General features: G+C 38.4%; 1 protein-coding gene across 5 annotated transcripts in view; it reads right to left on the bottom strand.

Annotated features, from left to right (window-relative positions):
* LOC108244298 (poly(rC)-binding protein 3) overlaps window positions 1-20413 on the bottom strand; it is a 46266-nt gene extending 25853 nt beyond the window's left edge. For 4 of the 5 annotated variants that reach the window (XM_017430381.2, XM_017430385.2, XM_017430384.2 and 1 more), the window contains exons 1-5: window positions 20131-20413; window positions 2369-2425; window positions 2122-2188; window positions 1028-1133; window positions 786-903 (exon numbers count right to left, since the gene is read on the bottom strand). The gene's annotated coding sequence lies outside the window, so the exon portion shown is untranslated. Of the gene's footprint in view, window positions 1-785; window positions 904-1027; window positions 1134-1790; window positions 1889-2121; window positions 2189-2368; window positions 2426-20130 lie in introns of all 5 variants that reach the window. The other variant, XM_017430382.2, reaches the window with a different exon arrangement.
* Between the last annotated feature and the right edge of the window lie 1221 nt (window positions 20414-21634).

Here is a 21634-nt window from a genome sequence, read left to right as displayed (position 1 = left end):
TATGTAAATCTGTCTGGTAATTAGATCTTATTGTTCTGAAACTTTTCCGTGACGGTCCTTTACCACCATTTTGCATCTCATTGGAACCATTTGGATTTAACAACAGTTTAAAAATAAACATGACAGTGATGTTTTCTGAGACAAACTTCTTTCTTTATCCTTGGTAATCTGAACAATGAAAGAGAAAGAAAGTAAAATACTTATAAATAAATGGAAACAATCAGTTTTTGTGCTCACTTAATGCTTAACGATAAAAGCTTTTTTTTTATCTCAGTGTTGTTCTGCTTTATATTGATGGCTGGATGGGTTTAAAAAGTTGACTTTAGAAGAGAAAGATCTGTTTGTGCAAAAGTGTTTTAGACTAAATGTGTTTGTTTGTAGTTAATCTGTGTGTGTGTGTGTGTGTGTGTGGTTAATATGGTCAGAAGGAGCAGAAGCACAGACTTCCTCCCTTCCAGGATTCTGACAAGAAGCCAGTATCTCCTGACTTAGTCCTATCAGTCTAAAGCAGTAAAGACAGTCAGCTTAAATTTAGTTCTTTCTCAGCAGGATGAAGCATTGCTGGAAGTATTAAATTGTCAAAACACACACGCGTGTGTATGCACAGGCTCGCAAACATGCTCCAGGGATTTAAGTACAAACAGCGAGTCGGATAGACTAATATCACACACAACGAAAAACTAAACATTGTCAGCACCATCCAGAAACCTGCTTGTTTAAAAGTCTCAATAATGGAAGAATAATGGAATAATACATCGACGGATGAAATTAATTTGGTTCCTCACCAGATTTATTCTGGGTGTTGTGTTCCCAGAGCATAAAGGACAGCAGAGCAAAGTTGGTTCCACTTAGAATCAGATCATCAGCCTTTTGACTTCCCTTCAGCTTGACAGGCAGCCCATGCTAAAACCCAACACAAACACGCAATTAATTCATTTTAAAACAAATGATTTTTGTCCCCTTATCACCTTTCAATAAAATCCAAACAGCTTGTCACTTAAAACAGAGACATCGAGGTGTGTCTGACCGAAGAGCGATCCCAAAAGTCTCCTGGGTTTTTTCTTCCAGGTCATGTGACCTGTGGCTTTCAGCCGCCCTCTGAAAATAGGTGACAGGATGTCTGGTCAGTAGATCTAAAACAGAATAAAAAAGATAATTGTGTGAGAGGATAGCAATGTTTAATGCATTCAAGTATATTTGTTGGGGACGGATACAACGCAAAGACAAGATAATAAAAAATTTAAAAAAAAACTCATTTCTGCAGAGAGTCAGTGTTCATTTGCAGCACTTGTCTCTGGAAATAATTTTTAGAAAACAATAAACGTTACAGAATAAAATCATTACCAGTGTAGATTCTCAGTCATCCTGGACATTACAAATCAAAAAATATATATAATAAAAATAAAAATAAAACAAAAGGACTTTTTTTCTGTAGTGGAAGATCATTCAGGGAGCTTTATTTCCTCTTTTTTACACTCTCAAGATTTGAAATGTGAAAGAAAAAAACATCTTTAACTACAAAAGAGAACTCCAAATACTTTAGATTTTAAATTTTGAGGATGGATCTTGAATACATAATGGTTAATTGTAAATGTAAAAAAGCTGATTTTATTTAATTGTTTGCTTGTTTTTTTAGGATGTGTCTTAATATTAAATTTGTAGACTGAGAGGCTACAAATAAAATACAAACTGGGAGTAACTCAGTTGTCTGACCAATCAAGGCTCAAGCAGAGGAGTTCAAGTATTTTGGACTCTTGTCTATGAGTGATGGTAGGATGGAGAGGGATCACCTGATGAAGGTGTTAGTCTGGTCTGTCACACAGAAGAAGGAGCTGAGCTGAAAGGAGAAGCTCTCCATTTACTGATCCATCTATGTTCCAACCCTCACCTGCAGTCATGAAGTATCATGACAGAAAAAAAACAAATAAACTTTCTTCACCGGGTGGCCTGGCTCAGCCTTATTCCTGTACATCACCCGGCTGTGACAGCTGGGATTAGTCAGGGCTGTAATTAGGTTTCTGTTTTTAAAATTACCCCTCAATGTTTGTAAATTAAGATGAGTAAAACGTATAAATTTTTAAAAATGTGCTTAGATGAGTCAAACTAGATAATTTAACTTACTTTGTTGCACACATTCAGCTGAGGTGGTTTTAAACCAAATTAAATTTGACAGCTGGGCTCAGAGGATCTGTTAGAAAAGGAGGAGAAAAACACTGTTAATAAGCTCTTAGACTGTTGCTGAATGTTTCAAAGCATGTCATGCACCTGATGCTGAATAAACTCAAGGCTCAAAGCGTTTAGTGTGAAAAGAGGCCACGTATGAGCTTATTTATTGGTTCATAAGTGAAACGATGCTGATCGTTCTTACACTGTGCAGGTGAGATCTTCACAGTCAGCTCTGCTGGTGAGGACCAGAAAAGAATCCCTGCAAAACATAAATTCATGTGTTCAAAATAAAGGTCAGCCGAGTTTTGTGCAGCAGCTCCATCTGTCACCATCTGCTGGTATCACAATAATCAGTTTCATTCATTCACACACACACAACAGTACTGAATACATCCTGTTTGAGAGGCTGTTCCTTCTCTTTTAAAGGATATCACTGCCCTCTGCTGGTGATCCAAGTGAACAACACACTTTAGTTATCAGAGATGTAGAAACATGAAAATAAAACAAACAATTGCGGCGTAGAAAGCTGACACAAAGCGTTTATAAATAACCCAAAATAATTAATATAAAATACAAGTACTGCAAATAGATTAACATAAAAAACCCAACTACTTCACCCTAAAGTTTGATCAGTTTTAAATTATTATAATTCAGGAATATTCCACACTTGAATAAAAGAAAGAAGAGGCAGTGAATAACCTCCCATAATCTAAAATTACTTCCCACACAGAGGCTCACTAAGATCACCCTCAGGAGCAGAGTAGCAATCTGATCTTCTCTTAGCTTTAGCTATGAAAGGAGGGGTGGGTGGGGGTTTGGAGGTCCCCAGAGGTGAAACTCTATTAGCACACAGCATGAAAGTCATTGAAAAGGAGCCCCAGTGTGCTCCGGTCCCCTGACAGTATCAATGTTTAATGATTTCTAAAAAGGCTAATTCCCCCACCCTTCGGCTCGGCTCTTATCCTCTCATTAAATATCCTCACAATGTCATCACTTCCTCAGATTAGAGCGCTGACCCCATCTAGTAAAGGACTCACCCATCACTGACTGTAAATTCGTCTGGTGCTCTCTTTTCTTTCCTCAGACACTCGTGCACACACCGGACAGGATGTGCTAAATGGTAGGCAGCAAACTGCACTTCCTGTCTTCACCTGGCGTGAGCACAGGTAACACAAAACCACACACACGTGATGCATGTGTGCATCACAGAAGAAGAATCCTGTTAGGGTTGTTTTTGCTTTAGGGGACTTAGAGAGTGTTTGATGGAATAAAGAGGGGAGAAAAGCACACCTTCTGATTACCTAAATTTGCTTCTTCAACTGAAAATTTAGGTTGTGCAAAAATAGGTTAATATGAGTTCTGAAAAAGAGAAAATAAAGATAGAATGCAATGGTTTGCAAATCTCACAAACTTTGTTTTACAGCCGTTCATTTTAGGGGGTCTTCACTTTATTTGCCTCTCTGACGATCCCAGCATCCTTCTCTGTCACAACAACCTTCTTCACTACATCCATGAACCTCTCCCATGTTCTTCCTCTTTCCCTCATTCCTGGCAGATCCATATTCAACATAATTTATCTAAAATATCCACTGTCCTTCCTCTGTGCAATCCGTCTCAGCCTCACCTCTCTAACTTTATTTCCGAACCTGAGTTGTCCCTCTGATGGACCTTTTTTATCATTCCTTATTCCTTATTTCCACCTCTACAGGCTCTCATCCACCTGCTCACTACAGATCACAGTGTTGTAAACTTGGATATAAAATAAATTATAGTAAATAATATGACCACATATCATTTCAGAAGAGATATCTACAAATTTATACAGTATGTTTGCATAGAAATTCACTGCCTATTGTGTCTCATGCCCACTCCTGTTAAATAGTTCATTAATTTGTGGCTCCAGCTGTGTTCTGCTTCAGCCTATTGATCTCTTCATAAATAAAGCTGATATATTCATCTTCTGTATCTTTGGATAAGATACACCAGAAGGGATGATGAGGGCTGATAGCTGCATTACAGCACATTTATCAGTAAAAGAAAAACATACACACACCTAAATTTAGAGACAAAACATGACCCGAGCACAACATATTTCTTCTTCTTTTCTTTAAGAGAAACAATGAATCAGCAGCTGAGTGAAAACATCTGTCAGTAATTATAAAGATGGCAGTTTGTGTGTGTGACTAACTGTGTTTCATTTTGAGACGAGAGTGGACATGAAAATAATTGTCTCTTTACAGAAACATTCTTGAAAAACAAAACAAGAACATAAACACAGATATTAAAGCAAACATTTGATACTCTTTCAATCAGTCTTCATTTGGGTGGAAAGCATAAAAATCTATTTGAATTATTAAATGTATTCATCACATCTTTAACTCCATGTATCAGAAATCCAGATTAGGTGCCATGCTGGGAGAATCTCTGTGATGGATTCAACTTCTATTTAAACTTCTGACATCAAGGTCCTCTGCTTCCTTTCCAATGTCATCGTGTCGGGATCTAAAGACGTTCCAAGGCCTTCAAAACATAAAAAAACCTCCTAAATATAAAAGTCACCAGTCCTTGGTTATAAGCTGAACAACAAACGAGCCAAGTTATATAATTTGGATGTCATTAATTTGTTTTTCCGATACATGGATTATATTACTCTGATGGTCTTCCTGGTCAGAATCCATCTGATAATAAAAGATTCTCTGAAGCTTTAGGAAAATGTGGAAGTTTGAAATGTTTCATATGACCAGAATTAGCATAATATGTTTCTCTGGACCAAGTCTAAAGACTGTTGGTCCCATTATGACAGTGGTGTCCAATCCTGGTTCTTGAGGACGACTGTCCTGCATGTTTTAGGCGTTTCTCTGCTTTGACACACCTGATTTGAATGACTGAGTGATTAATAGGCTTTTGCAGAACTTGAAGACCCGCTGAAGAGGAGGGAGACATCTAAAACCTGCAGGAGGTGGCCCTCAAAGATCAGGATTGGTTACCACTGCATTATGAAGTAGTTATTAGGACCTTATGTTTCAAACCACCAGGAGGACGCTGTGATTCCTCGACACTCAGACAACACATGTTGCTAATGAGTGTGACATTCACCAACAATAACAATAAAGGACTCTACAACTGGAGCTGTGTTGTGAGTTTTATTTGAATTTATTTCACTCATTCACCAAGATGAATGACATCAATCTCAGCAACAACAAGACCTTTGCACCAACAATTTGATGAGGATTATTATAACGGGGAAGCTAAAGACACAGTCTGAGACACCCCATCATGACAGGAAGTAGGTTAGTCTCATGAGATTACCATCAATAACTTGCTCTTCAGTTTTTTGTTACAGTTTATTGACTCTGAATCTTAGAAAAATAACATTTCAGCCCAGAGAGACCTCAGACATGCAACTGGAAAAAGTAATTTTGGAAAAAAAGGACAAATTAGAGCCTAATATTAGGAACTATTGGCTAATTCCATCTATGAAAATTGCTTATTTTCATTACTTTGGTCTTCATGCGTTCAGTCATGTATAGAAAATTAGAATTTTCCTTATCAAGCTGAACACAGACCAACAATCTTAACTCAGATTTCCTAGTTAATAATAAAACAACAACAACAGCAGGGCATTATGAGCTCAATTCCTTTCTAGAAACAATTTTTTCATCTATTTTCTTTGACCAAAGGCTTTAAAAGCATTCAAGCCACAACATAACGTGACATTTAAAAACACAGATGTGCTTCCTTGCACAGAAACCCTTTAATGCACTGTCGAGCATGCATTCACAACGCCAATATATTCTCAAGGACACGCAAACACACGGTGCAAGCTGGCAAAACGTCAGAGGAAATGCCTATTCCCGCAAACACACTCAGGAGAGGCTGCACAGCACTTAAGTGGTCACTTTCACACGCAGAGGCCAATATCAGGAGCTTAGCTGGCCCCACTGAGCATTTTAGTCAATGCTGCTGGCCTGAAATGGCTTGTTTAGTTAACTTCTGTCAGAAACACAGAGAAGTGTCATCATTTCAAGTCTGAGATGTGAGAAATGCTCTGCTTTGAAGTCTTTGTGTGGAAGAGACGACTTGTCATTTGTAAGGAGGGATTAGTCGTGCTGTGTTTATTGGAGAGTCGGCATCTTCACTGAAGCATTTTGAGGGTTTTTGCTCCTGAGTTTGAACACTGACACTGAATGAGCAAAATTTAAAACCTCAGCATCACCTGACACAACAACTAATGTGTTACGTAATCCTAACAGAGAGCACAAATGCTGCATTTTGCCTTTGTGGGGATTTAAAGTTTGCTGAACTTGTCATATCTTAAAATTTATGAACTTCTGGTCAACTGAGATTACAACAACAACAAAACCTATGATGGCACAGATTTGGGTCAGTTCCCATTTTAGGTTCTCAGTGAAAACAAGTTGCATTTTTATCTTTTTTACATAAATAACGAGGCTATTCTTTGAAGGAACGCATATCACCTGCTGTCTTGCATGCCAAAGTTTTAGCCAAAGATGTTATTTTCTCTGTTGGTGGTATGAATACGTGATGGTGATGACTCTCAGCTACTACCATACCAAATCCCAGCTCAGTAACTGTAACTTTAACTCTGGTGTGAACAATATTCAAGGCGTCAATCTAGTCGATAAATAAATAAAATGTGTCATCAAGCTGTTCAAAGCCTTTTCAGCTCATGTCAGTCAAACAGAGATTTATTGAGTGGCCCTGCCTTTCCTCGGGACCGGTCTACCTTGAGAGATGATTTACTGTCTCCGTACTTGCTGAAATTGGGAGAATATTTGAACGTCTTCTGAGACGAACCTCGAGCAGATCAGAGAAACAAAATAAAAAGTAAAAATAGAACAGCATGAAACAGGAAACCAAAAGCCTAAAGACAAAACCCCGCTGACCACGACAAGTCCAGTTATTGGTACTTTCTCCAGAGCTGCTAAATACAGCTGATGAATGGGTTTAAAGAATTATCATCCAAACGGTTTGATTAGATATCTTCTTTTTGACCTCCTTGTTGTGTGCACTGTTTCTCTGCTTGGAGTTGTGGGAAGCCATGTTTTGTGTTGCACGCCTGCGTGAGTTGCAGGGAAAGGGCAGAAAGCAATCGACCAGCCTTCCACTAGAGATGGAATTGCCAGCTGTAAATCTCCCGGCTGGACATATTTATGAGCAGAGACGTTGGCCTTTCTGCCTGCTCATCACAGAAACTGTCTGCTGGTGAACTGTGTGTTCGGATTCTGCTCACTTCATTGGTCCATTCACTGTACACCAAAACTGTAGACTGCATGTAAAGCACTAAGCCATGGCCTCTGAAATATTCATTATTTTTATGTGTGCACAACGTTATAGTCAAGGTTTGACCAAAACGGCTTTAACTCCAGGATTTCTCTTCTTTACGGTTGAACTAATGTTGTCAAGTGAACAGGACAGAAAGAGATCTCGCCTTTACATGTTTGGGATAAAATGCAAATTATGTTAGGAATATTATTTTACCTGCAAGTTTGTTTTTACCTCCGAGACAACCAGCAGGTCAGGACGGTGCTGAGTGTAAAGTTCAACTCTAGATTGTTTTGACTTGTCCTGTCAGGGTTTTTTATTTGTAAAGTCTATGCCATTACATAATGCTTTCTTTAATTTTTTAATTTTATTTAGGTTGTTTTATCAATAAATTATGTAAGTAAATATATAGACAACTATTTACTGTGAAAATAGGGCTTGACTGAGAAAAGTCACTTTGTACAAAGAACAAATATAGAAGCAAACTGAGGCTTATCGGGGTAATTTTATGGGCTGCTGGCTGATAAATGATGTTTCAGTCATATTTTAATGTGTTCATCCTCTGTGACATCTGTGTGAATGAACACATGACAGAATCCTAAATATATGCTTCTTAATATTAAGAGATTTTTGTCTTGATTGTATTCAGATATCTGTTTATCAGCTTTTTATTTATTTTTCTTTTTTTAAACAAATATAAACTGTATTTTTTATCCTAAACAACTAATATTTTAGCCTAAAAACAGAGAACTAATGTAAATATTGTTTGAATCAGTCAGTCAGAAATCTGACATTTGATTTTTTTTTTTTACACTGCTTTTAAATTGTGTTTTTTTTAAGTGTTTTTAGGAAGCTGTTGTGGACGATTAACAGCTTGTTGTTTCCAAACTGAAAAACTGTCAACATGTAAGTTGTCTTCATTAGTCATATGATCAGTGCCTAAATAAAACCTACTAAATCAATTTTATAAGCATTTCTTTGATTCGAGATCCCAAGTCTTTTGCCTCCTGCAGCACATTGTACTCTGCACCACAAATATCTGAGTTTTTATTAAAGATGGCAGAGTTTGAACACTGAAGATCCTTATTACTATTCTCCCAACATTCTTCAAACAAACAAAAACAACAAATAACCTCAGAATGTGTGCATCAATCAGGTAGTGTGCGCCATAACATTTTGAAGCAGCACATAGTACAGTGTGGATAAATAAATAAATTTTAAAAATCACATGTACAAAAATTAGACTTTGGCAAAACAAGTGATGAAACCCAGACCTCTTTGGATCTCTGCAGCCCAGACACTTCCCAGTAGAAACATCTCTGAAAGTTTAAATGAGTCTCAGAGTCTCTGACTCGTTTAAAACTCGTTTAACTTGACCTGACTAAACTGGTGTTCTGATATCTTTAATGGTTCTTTCACAATCACAGTTCAATTTTAGAGAGCGATATGTTTTCACAATCTTTACACTTCCACCACAGTTTATGCATAAAAATGTCAAAAGCCATTTCAAATTTACATGTTTTGACAACCTGCAGAATTTCTTCAGAAATTTTCTACTTTGGTATTTTAAATGCTCATTTATTTTCTGTTTCTAAAAGCTCACACCGATCTGAAAGCAAACTTTTAGTAAAATAAATTTGCTTGTCTCGTGTAATTAGTTAAAACCCAAGTTAGTGTGACGATTTTAAAAAGATTCTCAGTATTTGTCCCTGTTGTCCCTCTCACCATCGTGTTGCAGATTCATCAGTGGGATGTTAGGAGTTTATTTTTAGCCATGCAGGATATGACTCTCATAAATTCTGCAGACATAACCAGAAGAAAAGAAACAAACTTCTTCGTTGCTCTATTTGTGTCCAGCTCAGGATTCAGATCTCACCCTCATCAATTTCTGATTAAAGACAAATAAAACATATAATTTTCCTTTTTATGGTGTTCATTTCCACATAAATACAAAGTCAGCCAGATAGACTCCATGCATCATAAGACAGGCCTCCTCTTATGCATGTTTATTGCACAGCTGCTTTTCCCCTTACAAGTACAATTTTTGTCCTGCAGATGAAAAGTGCCAGCTTTATTAAATCTGATGAATTACCAGTTGCAAACTGTTGACCAGTCATTTTTTCTGACGGGCCATATTACGTGACTTTCTCCTTCCTGTTAAGATGTATTGCCAGGCAGCTTGATTTCTCCCTAAGGTGCTAAATTACACATTTAATAATGCTGATCCGTCTCAGATTCCTCGTGTGGATTTTCTCAGCGTGAAGCCAGGTGCTTGCTGCACTTTCTCACCTGCACACTCCTTCTCAAACTCACAAGCAGAAACATGCCAACATAGAAGAGCAGTTATTTTAGAATTATTATTATGGTCTTATTAGGTTTTTTCATTGAAATACCACGTTTTATAAGCATTTATGTCTGAGTGGCTTGTGATAATCTACAAATTGTTGCATTCCTCTATCCTTTGAGGAATTTTAGAACATTTTCTTTCATCCCAGGATGAAATTATTTTGTCTGATGTAATAAAGTTTCCATAAGATAATGTTCTAAATATTTTGTGGGTAATTACATTTTTACATTTTAAGACAAACAATAAATTGTAAATAGTCCACTAGGACGTAAAAAATCTGCCAGAACGTTGAGAGGTCTTGGTGAGATTATCAGGCACATATTAAAAACGCAGCAGGTTGTCAATTAGCCTGATAGGTTCAGGAGGGTTTTGAGCACACACAAATTTTCTGTGTCGAGGTCATGGTGGTTGATCTTTGTGGCAGCAGCGTATCTATGATGTGAAGCCTGAGTGCACAGTTGTGGTTTGGTCTTTAAAAACTTGAAGAATGGCTGGCCAACCCGATCTAATATATACACTCAAATCATGATTGTGGCCAGGTCATAGAAACAACCTCGTGCAGATGTGTTACCCACGGCAGGAGAGTCAAGCTAGAGTGGAACGTAGGTGCGACCTGACCCTATCCATGAAAGTTGTGCCAGGGTGAGCGCCAGTGCAGGAGAGCATTTCAGCTACTCGAAAGTGTCAGGAGAAACCTCAGCAGAGCAGTGATTGCTTTCAAACGATTCAAAATGCTTTAATGAATCCCCATGCATGTTTTTGTTTAGATTGTTGACATCCACACACGTGTAGTAAACTGGTGGGCAGAAAAGAAACAGGACAGTAGAGAAGGCATGAACTAACCAGGAGAAGAAATAAAAATATATTTCATATGGACAGCATTGTTTTGCAAAGATAAATTAGCTATTTGGGATGATACGTCTATTTTTAATCCCAGAAAAGTGCTTGGAAAGTATGATCAGCAAGTGAAGAGGCCACATGTTTTTTGTCTGTTTATAATTACATGATGACTTCTTACACAAGAGACTGACAGCATACAAGTCGTTGGATGGTCATAATTAGTTTTCCTCTGAGCACGTATGAAAAATCCTATATTTTGAGCCTGTTTGATTTGTAGAGTGTCTTGCGAGGCTCATTAACTGCGATTGTGCCCTGATAAGGAGGATGAATTGGTCATAATGGAAACCTGGCAGAGTGTTGATGGGTCAAGCTCTTTTTTTGAACGTTTAACCACAAACCAAACTTTTAACACACAGAGAACTGCTGGGTGAGGTGGAGGAGTAGCAGCTGTTTGTAAGAAGTACGAGCACAAAACAACTATTTTGCTCATTTTAGTGTGAAATTTCTTACTTTCAACAAAAAGCACTCAAGGTGATGAATTAACAACAGAGGATGTTTTGCTGTCAGAGGTCTCAGGTAACCATAAGTCAGGTGATTCGCTGACGTGAGCTCAACGAGCCTTACAGGTCATGTACGTCATGGTTAGCATAGACGGGTCCAGTGTAAAAGGCACTTTAAGAACCTTGTTGGCTAAACGGCTACAAAAATCTGATAAAAGGCTCTTTGAACTCCCAACATTAATAAGGTCAGTGACTTGGAGGTCATCTGGACAGGACTGACACTCTGATGTAAAATGAATGGAGCAACACAGAAGTGTTGAGGAAAAGCTGTGTGTTGCTGCAGCTTCTCCTGGAAAGTCCTCAAACAAATCGTATGGTATAAGCACTTAATGTATGCTCAAACTATGTGTGTTTCAGTAAACCTACAGTGCATATTTGTGTGTCAGGGGAAGCCTTACATCCTGTTCTGTTAAGCAGCATTTAACATCCTTGCACTTTTCTCATAAAGCCTCTCCCTGACACCGAGACGACACCGAAACTCCTTGATGTTTCACTTTTTACCCACTTAATCCCCAAAATGGGGGATGGTGGGATTTAAGAACCTCCTCAGCTTTACAAACACATATAAATGCACATAAGAATATCTGAACTATATGGCTATGGTTCTCTGTTTGCTGTGAATGTCTAGAGATCAATGCAGAGAGAGCAACATGCCTGTTTGTTGTGAAGTGACTGCACAGAGAAACCGTGACGTCATACAGCTCCCCACTCACAGGATGACAAAATCGAATTAGCCAACAGTTCATCAAATCTGAGTGCACGGAGACGACATAAAGCTGCTGAAATAATCTGCTTTCACTTCTGACTCGCCTACATGGAAACTTGCTGCAGCTCAGCTCAAGGCGAGCCACGCAAGACGTCAGAAACATCAAGAGGATTTTCTTACACTTGATGTCAACACACAAGAGGATTCTTTCTCATCTGTGGAGTTGTTTCTGCTAATTAGAAGTGATTGTTTACATGTGATTGAAGCTTTCAGAAAGTGTCAGTGTCTGGTTTTAGCAGCTTCATCGTTGAGCGCTGATCTGAAACAGACACCGTTTCTAACAGGGTTGCCGGGAGGGGACAGTACTCAGCAAAGACAAGATATGAGGACAATGAAGTGTGCGAACAAGAAAGGAAAGAATGCAGGACAGAAAGGGAGAGCTACTGTTGCATGCCGGCCTGGGTTCATTTAGTGAGTCGCTGCACTGACACACTTTCAGAGTTCCATTAAATGAATAATAGAGGAAGAAGGGAGGGTTAAGAGCATTTCCCCGTTCTTAATGTGGAAAGAAGCATCAAACAGGAAGGAGAGAGTGAACAACAAGGTCTGTTTGTATGGAGTGGTATTTATTAATCTAGTTTCAAATAAGTAACGTCACACTTTAGTGCTATTTTAAAGCATCCAGGCATCCAAACGCTTTCCTGAAAAGACATGATGCAATTCTTATATGTTGTTCTTGAGGGAGCTCAGATACACACTGTATTTTTTTCGGTTCTGGTTCATGAATTTTGTCACACATGTGGAGCTAAGGCCATTTTCAGCTCTCATATAAACCTACTACTAAGACTCAAAATGCAGGGCAGTGGCAGCAGCCTGGGGAAAGTGTTTTTTCCACCTCCTGAAGTGCATGCCTTTTTTTTTTTCTACATCTGCTTAAGCTCAGTTGTGCTGCATTCTTGCTGACTTAGCATCCACTTCTGCAGATGCTTCTGGAGCTGCACGAGAAAAATATATACACTAAAAATAATAAATAAAAAAATAAAACCAGCATTGAATAAAAGCATGTCAGGAAAATGGCAAGTGGTTTTATATCATTGTTTTTCCTTTGAATTAAAGAAATGAGATGGAGATAAAAGTCTGAAAACTTAAATTTTATCAGGGTGAAAAGATAAGTTCTTCTTGTAGGAAATTCTAACCTAATGACTAGATCTATATATATACAGAGGATTTTACTAATGCATTATTTTCTACAAAGTTTTGTTTTTGTTAGTAATAATTTTTGGGGAGAGTAATTGCTTGATTTACCCAAAAGGGCCAGGGTGTTTTGGAGGAAAAGAAAATGACACAAAACAAAAAGAATATTTAAAATACAGTTTAGACAGTGCAGAAGAGTTCAGGATCAACTCAATCCCTGCAACGTATTTAGGTCCTGTGGCTGCAAAACAAGCCCATGTCGTCACACCTCCACCACCGTGCCTGACAGTTGGCATGAGGTGTTGCTATGCACTTCATTCTCATCTGTACAAATCTCACAGTTCCAGAAGTCTTTTCGATCTTTTTTTATCCTCTTTAAATAAACAAATAAAAACTGAAAGCCTTGTTTTTCAAGTGTTTCTGAACCAGCTGCAAGTTGGCTCATTGAAATTTTATTTAAGGTATGTTTTGTTTATGCATAAGCCCAAAATGAGCGGAACCACTGAGCATCCAAAGTATCCGTTTCAGTCTCAGCCTCCAGCTGGGGCCAATCTGTTGGTCAGGTGGGGCTTGACGGTGCCATACGTGGCCTCGCCAGCAAGCCGAGATCACACTCAGCCCAAAAACAGCAAGGAGTGGTTCGCTCCAATGCAACCAGTAACACAAATTAAGGTTTTCTGTGGCTTTTATTTATTTATTTATCTTATGAAACAGCTAATAATATTATTTCAATGTATCTAAAATTGCATTAGACTGAAACACAAATGTTTCAAAAAGTTGCTTTTACTGAAGAAACGGAACAGGTCAGTGATCAAGCTGTGATGTGCTACCAATGCAATGCATAGGGTAGCTGGACATAGTTTACATGTTAAATAAATAACAAAGCCAATAATAGTGTATTTATACCAACAATAATGCACATACAAAAAGTAAAGAGAGTTCCCAACAATGATTGGATTACAGTGTGTCCAAATAAAGCCTTGGCAGGTTATGAACCACTGTCACTGATCCTTTCTCCCTTCAAGACAACAGGTTTGCTTTCTGCTAGCTGGCACTGGCTTTCCAGTGTTTCACATTAAGAACAAAAAAAAGTAAAGACATCAGAACATGCAATGGAGAGAGGGGGAGTTGACGTTCATCACTCGAGTGCAGTGGCTTAGCCTAAGAGGCTTGAATAATCAGTATGCTAAGCTGTCAGGGTGTGCGCTCACACCTACCACGCGCTTTACTAACTCCTGGGTGCTTTTTAATCAAGCAAAAACGCTGAGAGGCAGCTGGGAGTGCCAAGAGCCTGAGCTAAAAGATGAGCTTTAGAATATCTGTTACACTTTTCCCTGACATGAACAAACGTAAGCTGCACACACGTCTGTGGGTTTTTTACCTTTAAGAGTAGGCAACTTTTATTTCATGTGAACCATGAAATAACTGTACCATAGTTCAAGAACTTTGTGCTCATGTTATGGAAAGATTTCACAGTCACTGGGCATTTGTTTAACTTTTACACAGCACAGTATGTGACCCTGATATTTAGTGTTTTCTGGCTTCAAATGACTAAAACACTCATTTCAGTCCTCCAATCTCAGTTGTTCTATGACTTTTGAGGCTAAAAGTGAATTGGTTCTAAGTATTACTGAATACTTTCAAAGTTAAAGTTCATAGTCATTTTACTTTTGTGAAAAAAATACATCTTGAGCATGTAGAGAATTCCCCTCTGCAGGCCTGAAGGGCAGAGAGAGATTTAGAGAAACCTCATTGTTGACTCAAAAGGCTCCCATTCATCACTTTGTCCGAGCCATCTCAGAGGAACAGTGGCAGTAATGGATAAATAACCGCGGTGCATTTATACACAATGATATAACTGCATTCTGTCCATTGTTGGGGTGGAATTAGAGGTCAAACCTTTATAGAAAAATAGGATCCACTGGGACCAGTCGAGGCTATTTTTGTTCGTCTTATTGACGAGGAAATAATCAGATATTCAACATCAGCAGGTGGCCGTGAGGGTTTAAAGACAATCCTAAACAGATTTCTGAATAATTAATGTCAAAGACACAAACAGAAGGCAGATAAGTCGTCCAAACTTTCTTATTGTAAATCAATCAGTTAGTAAATGAACTTTCGTGTGTATTACTGAAACCTTTCGGGCTGCAGCAGAAACTGTAGACCCTGAGTGGAGCAGTGGTGCAGTTCATCCAGAACCAGCAGAACTTTTCAGTCCAGCTTACAGTCCTTGTAAGCATTATAGGATTTTCTTGCAGTCTCTTATCCAATAGTTGGAAAATATAATCTGCTTGACATATTCAAAAATCTAATTTAATACCTCAAAGAATAACTGATTAACACAAAAGTTTGCAGACATTACAGAAGTTTTGTTTCGCACAGCATCACTTTAAACCAACTGAGTCCACATAAGTTGGTCTGTTTTCTGATTCTCATAATTTCAATTTCAGGTATGATTTTTTTTCTGTTTTTGCATAAATAACCACCTGACTGCTTTAAAACTTCAGAGGTTTGTTTCAAAATTGCATTTCCTCCAATAGAAGTTCTCAGTACTTCAAACAAGCCCATTAAAATATTTAAACTGAACATTTATTGGCTGTTATACCTCGAAAACAAGGTATAAAAAAAGTCCTGTTGGCTCAAGTTAGGTGTCAATAAAACGGAAAGAGTATAAACTTGATTTTAAGTGAAGCATTATGGGGAGTTACAGAGAATATGTGGATGACTTGGCACATCTTTGAGATCATTTTAAATGATCAAATGGCTTTCTGTTATATTATTTTTATTGAACCTTTACAGGATTAGTTATTTTCTGGATGTTTGCCACTGTAAGAAGATGAGAAATCATTAATCAATGGCAAACTCTGAAAATGTAACGATTAACGATGCTGATTGAACCCAATATGGTGACTGTATTTTAAAATGCTCGCATCACTTGAACCAGAAAAAAATGTTTTGCAGTTTTGGCACACGTGAACTTCTTATTTGTACAGAAGACATTTGCAGGAACACTGTGAAGTTTTGGGAAAATTGACCACATGTAAAAACCTTTCAGTAGATGGAGGGATTTCAGACAGAATCATGAATGAGCTGAGACCTTATTAAAAAACAACAGAAAGCTAATTCTGCCTCAACATTCCTCCTCGGGTAGGTCCGTATCTTTTTAATCACTCTGAAGTCCGGGCCAACAATAATATTTTCTTGTCACTTTACCACTCAGACTGGTTTCCAACCCCCACCTCACCCTTCCAGCACCGTATTAGCGAGTATAAAAATAGCTCTCGGGTTAGAGAGGGCCGCCTATTTATGACCATTCCTCACCCACCACCAAGAGTGATGCAAGGAAAGCAGCAGGGAAGGCTAAAGCTCTGTTCCTGCACCACCTCTTCCGTTTATCCTCCTCCCATCGCTCCGACTTTCCTGATTGATCTCTAAATGTGAGGATCTGGGTTTTGGTTCCGCCCTCTAAAACCTTTGCCTGCTTCGGTTACAGCAGCCAGTGGCTTCACAAGAAGGTCCTCAGGTTTCACATCTCATAATTCTCTCTGATAGCTTCAACTTTTAGAAGGTGCAACCTCCAATTTCAGTAATCCCTCACACACAGCCCGAGCCCTGCATTCTGTTATGAATTATGACACAGAATAGATTGTTTTTTAGGTTTACAGCACAGCTCCATGAAAGAGAACAGCTTACCCATCAATTCAGTGAGAAAGCAAAAAAAATAAAGAAAAAAATTAATAAGACAGACAGTCATTTGTACAGTTTTATTCTATGTCAGCCACACTGAGTCTCATTTTCACATTTCTGAACAACAATAGTCAGGAGTCGCTGGATGGAATTTGAATTTTAGGGGCTTTTCAAACATGATACTGACTTATTTGTTTCTTTAAAAGATGCCATTCAGTCAGACAGTAGGTCACTTTTGCATTATGGGGGAAAAATCTTCCTTTCACTGTCATCTTTGCATTTTGTAGTTATTTAGAGACAATTCTGAGTTTATTTGTGAGCGAAATAGCAACATTAGCTAGCTGTAACACTTCCAGTGCAGCCTGAAGCACTTCCTGCAGGAATATAACATTTCTACCAGAATAACAGTATGATGGGAAACTGACATCTGGGTAAAAGTTTATAAAGTAGTGCTTTTAAGAACCACAATGAAATTATTGAAGATTGGGTTTGTTTTGGGACGATGGTACTCCACTTAGACTGGGCCTCCCTCTGATTAGCTTGTCAATCCAGTCTGAGGTCATTTAAAGAGCTATCAACCAGCAGGTAAGATATCAATTGTTCATATCCTTTCTACAAAACTCCCCTTCAAAAAATCTGAACTATTACTTTAAGTCCTGATGTGAAAGAATAAATTCGTTTGCAGAGCCAGTTTTCTGTTGATCAACCTAAAAGAAGTGATTGTTTATTGTTTTTTTTGTCACTCTATCACTGAGTGACACCTATTATGCCAGCCAGTTACTGTCACAAACCTAAAATGAATAAATAAATAAAAACGCAAGCCAGTTCCTACCCAGGCAACTCCCGGCACATTCGGTGCCCTGAGCCAGGCCAGCGGGAGAACCGGAACGTCTCAAAAGGGCCAAGACACAAAAGGGCCAGCTGCCTGCTGCAGAGCATTGGCTTTGGAGGAAGTAGGGCTGATTAAATCTACTGGATACACACAAAACATATTTTTATAGTTCACTTTTTTTGAATTAAAATGATAAATTGATTTCCATGCAATCGTTCAACTAACCTTTAAACCATATGCTCTCTTTGGTTCTAATTCATGTTAAAACAATAATCTGTCCCATCATTGCTGCTTTTTAAATCCTCTTTTGTTAGTTTTGCTGCTTAATTTAAAGAAACTTCGAACAGAAAGCTGTGATACTGTTTGACATAAACATTGGGAACAGCTCTGACTGTACAAGGAGCTCAACTTGAGCTTAAACCAGAGTCCCATGAAGCTTCGCAGGGGAGTGCAAACACGTCACAGAGGCTAATAAATATCTCATTTTCACAAAGAATTGCATTTTTACAAAGACTGCAGGAAATGCAGGAAGCTGCTGGGCTGATGTGAGCAGCTTTGTCTGTTTTAAAACCTGACAGCTGTGTCTCAGATGTCAAAGATTCAAGGCGTTTATTTGTGGAAAGAGACGTGCAATCAATGTGTGATTTTTTTTTAATTGAATAGATGAACAATGCTTGGAGTGTACAGTGCTTTAAGAAGTTAATAAGACTAAAAAAGCAACATAGATGCAGACCTGTGTCGTATTTATAAATATTTAAGAGGATTTAGGTTCAGCATCATCACTTAGATGAATTCTTCCAGCTTCAGAAACAAACAAATATTCTCTTGGACGAAAGCTATTCAACAGAAAATTTCTTTATAAAACCACTCAAATTGGTACAGAACATTATTAATAAATTAAAAACCTGAGCAGAAAAAAAGAAAGATTTTACTTTTGAGTTTTGCCTTTTTTCAGCTTGTTTTTCTAAAGAGGCACGCAGGTTTATTAAATGCTTATTATAAGCATTCTAACTAAAAAATTATAGATATATATTTGATAAGACAAAGAAACATGATTTATTTTAGTGTTTGGCTGGATATCCATTTAAGTATTATGAGTATTATATTTCTTATATTAAATATGAGTATATTATAGAGAAAAAAGTCCCCAAATTGACAAAACCATGCTTATTCTTTTTGTTTGCATGTTTGTTTTCTGAAAAAGCACATCCTGGTATTTTCATTTAAACATTCTTAATAGAAAAAAACAACACATTCGTCGCAGATAATTATTTTTTAAAGTCAAAATAAAAAAAAAATCACCTCTATGGGCTCAAAGGTCAGACAGTCTGTGTTTTTCCAGGAGTCACAAAACATATGATAAATTAATCTTCCACTTTTCAGAAGTGAGATAATGTATTTTTTTTCTACAAAAAGTACAATTAAATAGTTTTGATGGACAGAAACAAGCTGTTTATGGGTAACTTCATTACAAAATGAAAAAAACAATAGATTAAATAACTAATCAGCCTAATGTTTGAAACAGAAAGTTAGAATTTGAATAAAGTACAATAAAACTTACAGATGATACTTTGCTAATTATTCAAGCAATTGTGGTTTGTTACAAGTTAAAATAGAAGATAACATCTTCTTTCATATTTTCATATTTAACTTTAAACAAAATCTAAAAAATAAAAAGAAGTTTTAAGAAGCTTTCCCTCATATGTTGACATTGTTGTGAGGTCCAGTTTTCAGAGTTGATAAAGTGGCTCAAAAATCTCTGGGCTGGAAGTATTGATGTCTGAAGCACTTCAGCATTATCTCTGTCTAACACACACACACACACACACACACACACACACACACACTGCACTTCCCCTTCCTGGTGGAGAGCAGGATGTGCTACTGAAGAACTAAGCAGTTTTTCTCCTCCCTGCTGTTGCCAGGAATGCTTTATGAGCCATGTTAATATTGGCGTTCTCCTGATTCAATCAAGCGACTCACTACCTTGTAAAGTCATTACACTTTGTGCAATCTCATGTGTTCTGGAGTCCTGTGCTTCATCCTGGCATTAGGGAAGTGGCCTATAGAGAAAGCATGTGAGGCTGGCACGCCACTGCCTATAAATAGCCATCACCAACCAGCAGAAACACTTGCAGAAATTTGTTTTTGGTCAGTTTGCTCTCACAGTCAGATTTAAAGCTGAAATAGTAAGTTCTCCCTGAATTCGCAGGCACCAAAAGCTGCAGGGCAAAGATGTGAGGAAAGATGCTGAGGCTGTGGTGAAGGAGGAGGAGGAAGTGGATATCAGAATATCAAAGGAGGAAGAAAAGCACAGTGACCTCACTGATAGCATCTCCAGCAACTGTGTCACTTTACTGAGAGGGAGAAAAGAGCTGCAGGGAAAACTTGAAATATGCATAAAGAAAAAGGCAAAGAGCAAAAAAAATATGAAAAAAAGAGCAGAGTCGGAGGAAATGTTAAGAAGCGAAGAGTAAACAGAAGAGCAGAAAGTACTTTTTTATAGACTTACCTGCTTGTGGGTTGTGGTTGGTGGGATGGAAGTGGGGAGAGTCAAAGGGTCCTGGGGTGGTTTGGATGGTGAGGGGGGTCTTGGTTTGGGCTTGAAGCAAGGCTGAAGGGTGGTCCAGGAGAGGGGTGGAAGGATGGAGTGACAGGGAGACGGGGAGGCTAAAAAGGGGGGAAAGTAACGCCGCTTGCCTTCTCCCTCCCTTCCTGTCTGTCTCTCTTTTCCTCCTCCAATAAACACTCGCGCTCTGACCCACTCGCTCGGAGGCAGACACTGAAACCAGAGTCACAACAGGCAGAGAAAGACTTTACATTTACAAGCACTGCCAAGGGGGTGGAGGGAAGGATGGAGTGGGCTCCCCTCCCACCCTCCTTCAGGCAGCCAATGGATGGTGGCAGAGATGTGACCCATCAGCCAATAAAAGCAGTGCCAGCTGGTATCTCACCCCAGCCAATAAGTGCAGTAGCTCATATCCAGTTGGAATAATTACAGAATAGAAGAAGTCATGAAAAGCTTCCCCTCTGAAGGACACAGAGAGCCGCGCTGCTGCCAGTGACTGATTTAAGGCTGCCCCTTTAGACTGATCAGATTCTGGACCAGTAAATCCAGCAAAACATCACTACAACCTCACCTCCAGAAGCTTCAGTCAGCTGGAGTTTGACAACTATGTTTATAGAAGTCAGACGGGAGTTGTTTAAGAGGACCCACATGTAGGACTGAAGAGGCAAAAGACAGAACAGATTTTAATCAGAGCAAACTAAAGGCTATTAATACAAAAACAAAGTTCAGAAACCAGGATGAGACAAAGTCAGACAGCAACCCAAGATGAAGATCTTCCACTAAACAAATGAAGAGGAATTCATGGTTCTGATATGTTGCAGTGAAAAATCAATGACCTGAGTTTTTATTGTTATTATTTAAAGAGTAGTCGTCAAGAAAAAAGGTTTGGTACATTTTAACCCTTGGATGCATGAACCACCAATACCGTCACTCTTCCATGAGTGGGGTCAAAAATGACCCCAATTAGAGTCAATGTGTTTTTGCAATGAATTTAAAAGATGTCTTTAATTTTGGTTTAAGGTTATTATATTTATTATATTTGGGTCAACAAAACACTGATTTTACATTTAACTTGCTTATTCATAACTTTTTATAACATTTTTTTTACAAGAAATAACATCAAAAATCTGTCTGGAGGACAAAAAGACAATAAACATACATGAGACCAGAACACCGTTCACTCACATGTGCCCACACAAACATCATTTCTTTGTTCACTGTGTGCAGTTGTCACAAACTATTTGCTTTTGGCTGTGACCATTACACACACTAGGGTACTGCATTTCCAACACCAATTGGTGGCTTTGCGATTTTTGTTTCTTGGACACATCTGGCACCTCTTTTATCTTCTGTTGGCCTTCTGTGCCTCTCTCCTGTTGCTGGTTTGCAACTTTTGTCACTCCACACCTTCCCATTGCTTCAGTGATGTAGGTTGGTAGATTTGGGG

Source organism: Kryptolebias marmoratus, linkage group LG6 (assembly GCF_001649575.2).
Source record: "Kryptolebias marmoratus isolate JLee-2015 linkage group LG6, ASM164957v2, whole genome shotgun sequence".
NCBI classification, from domain to species: domain Eukaryota; kingdom Metazoa; phylum Chordata; class Actinopteri; order Cyprinodontiformes; family Rivulidae; genus Kryptolebias; species Kryptolebias marmoratus.
Note: the sequence above shows the minus strand (reverse complement) of the source record. Positions and strands in the feature narration are given on the sequence as shown.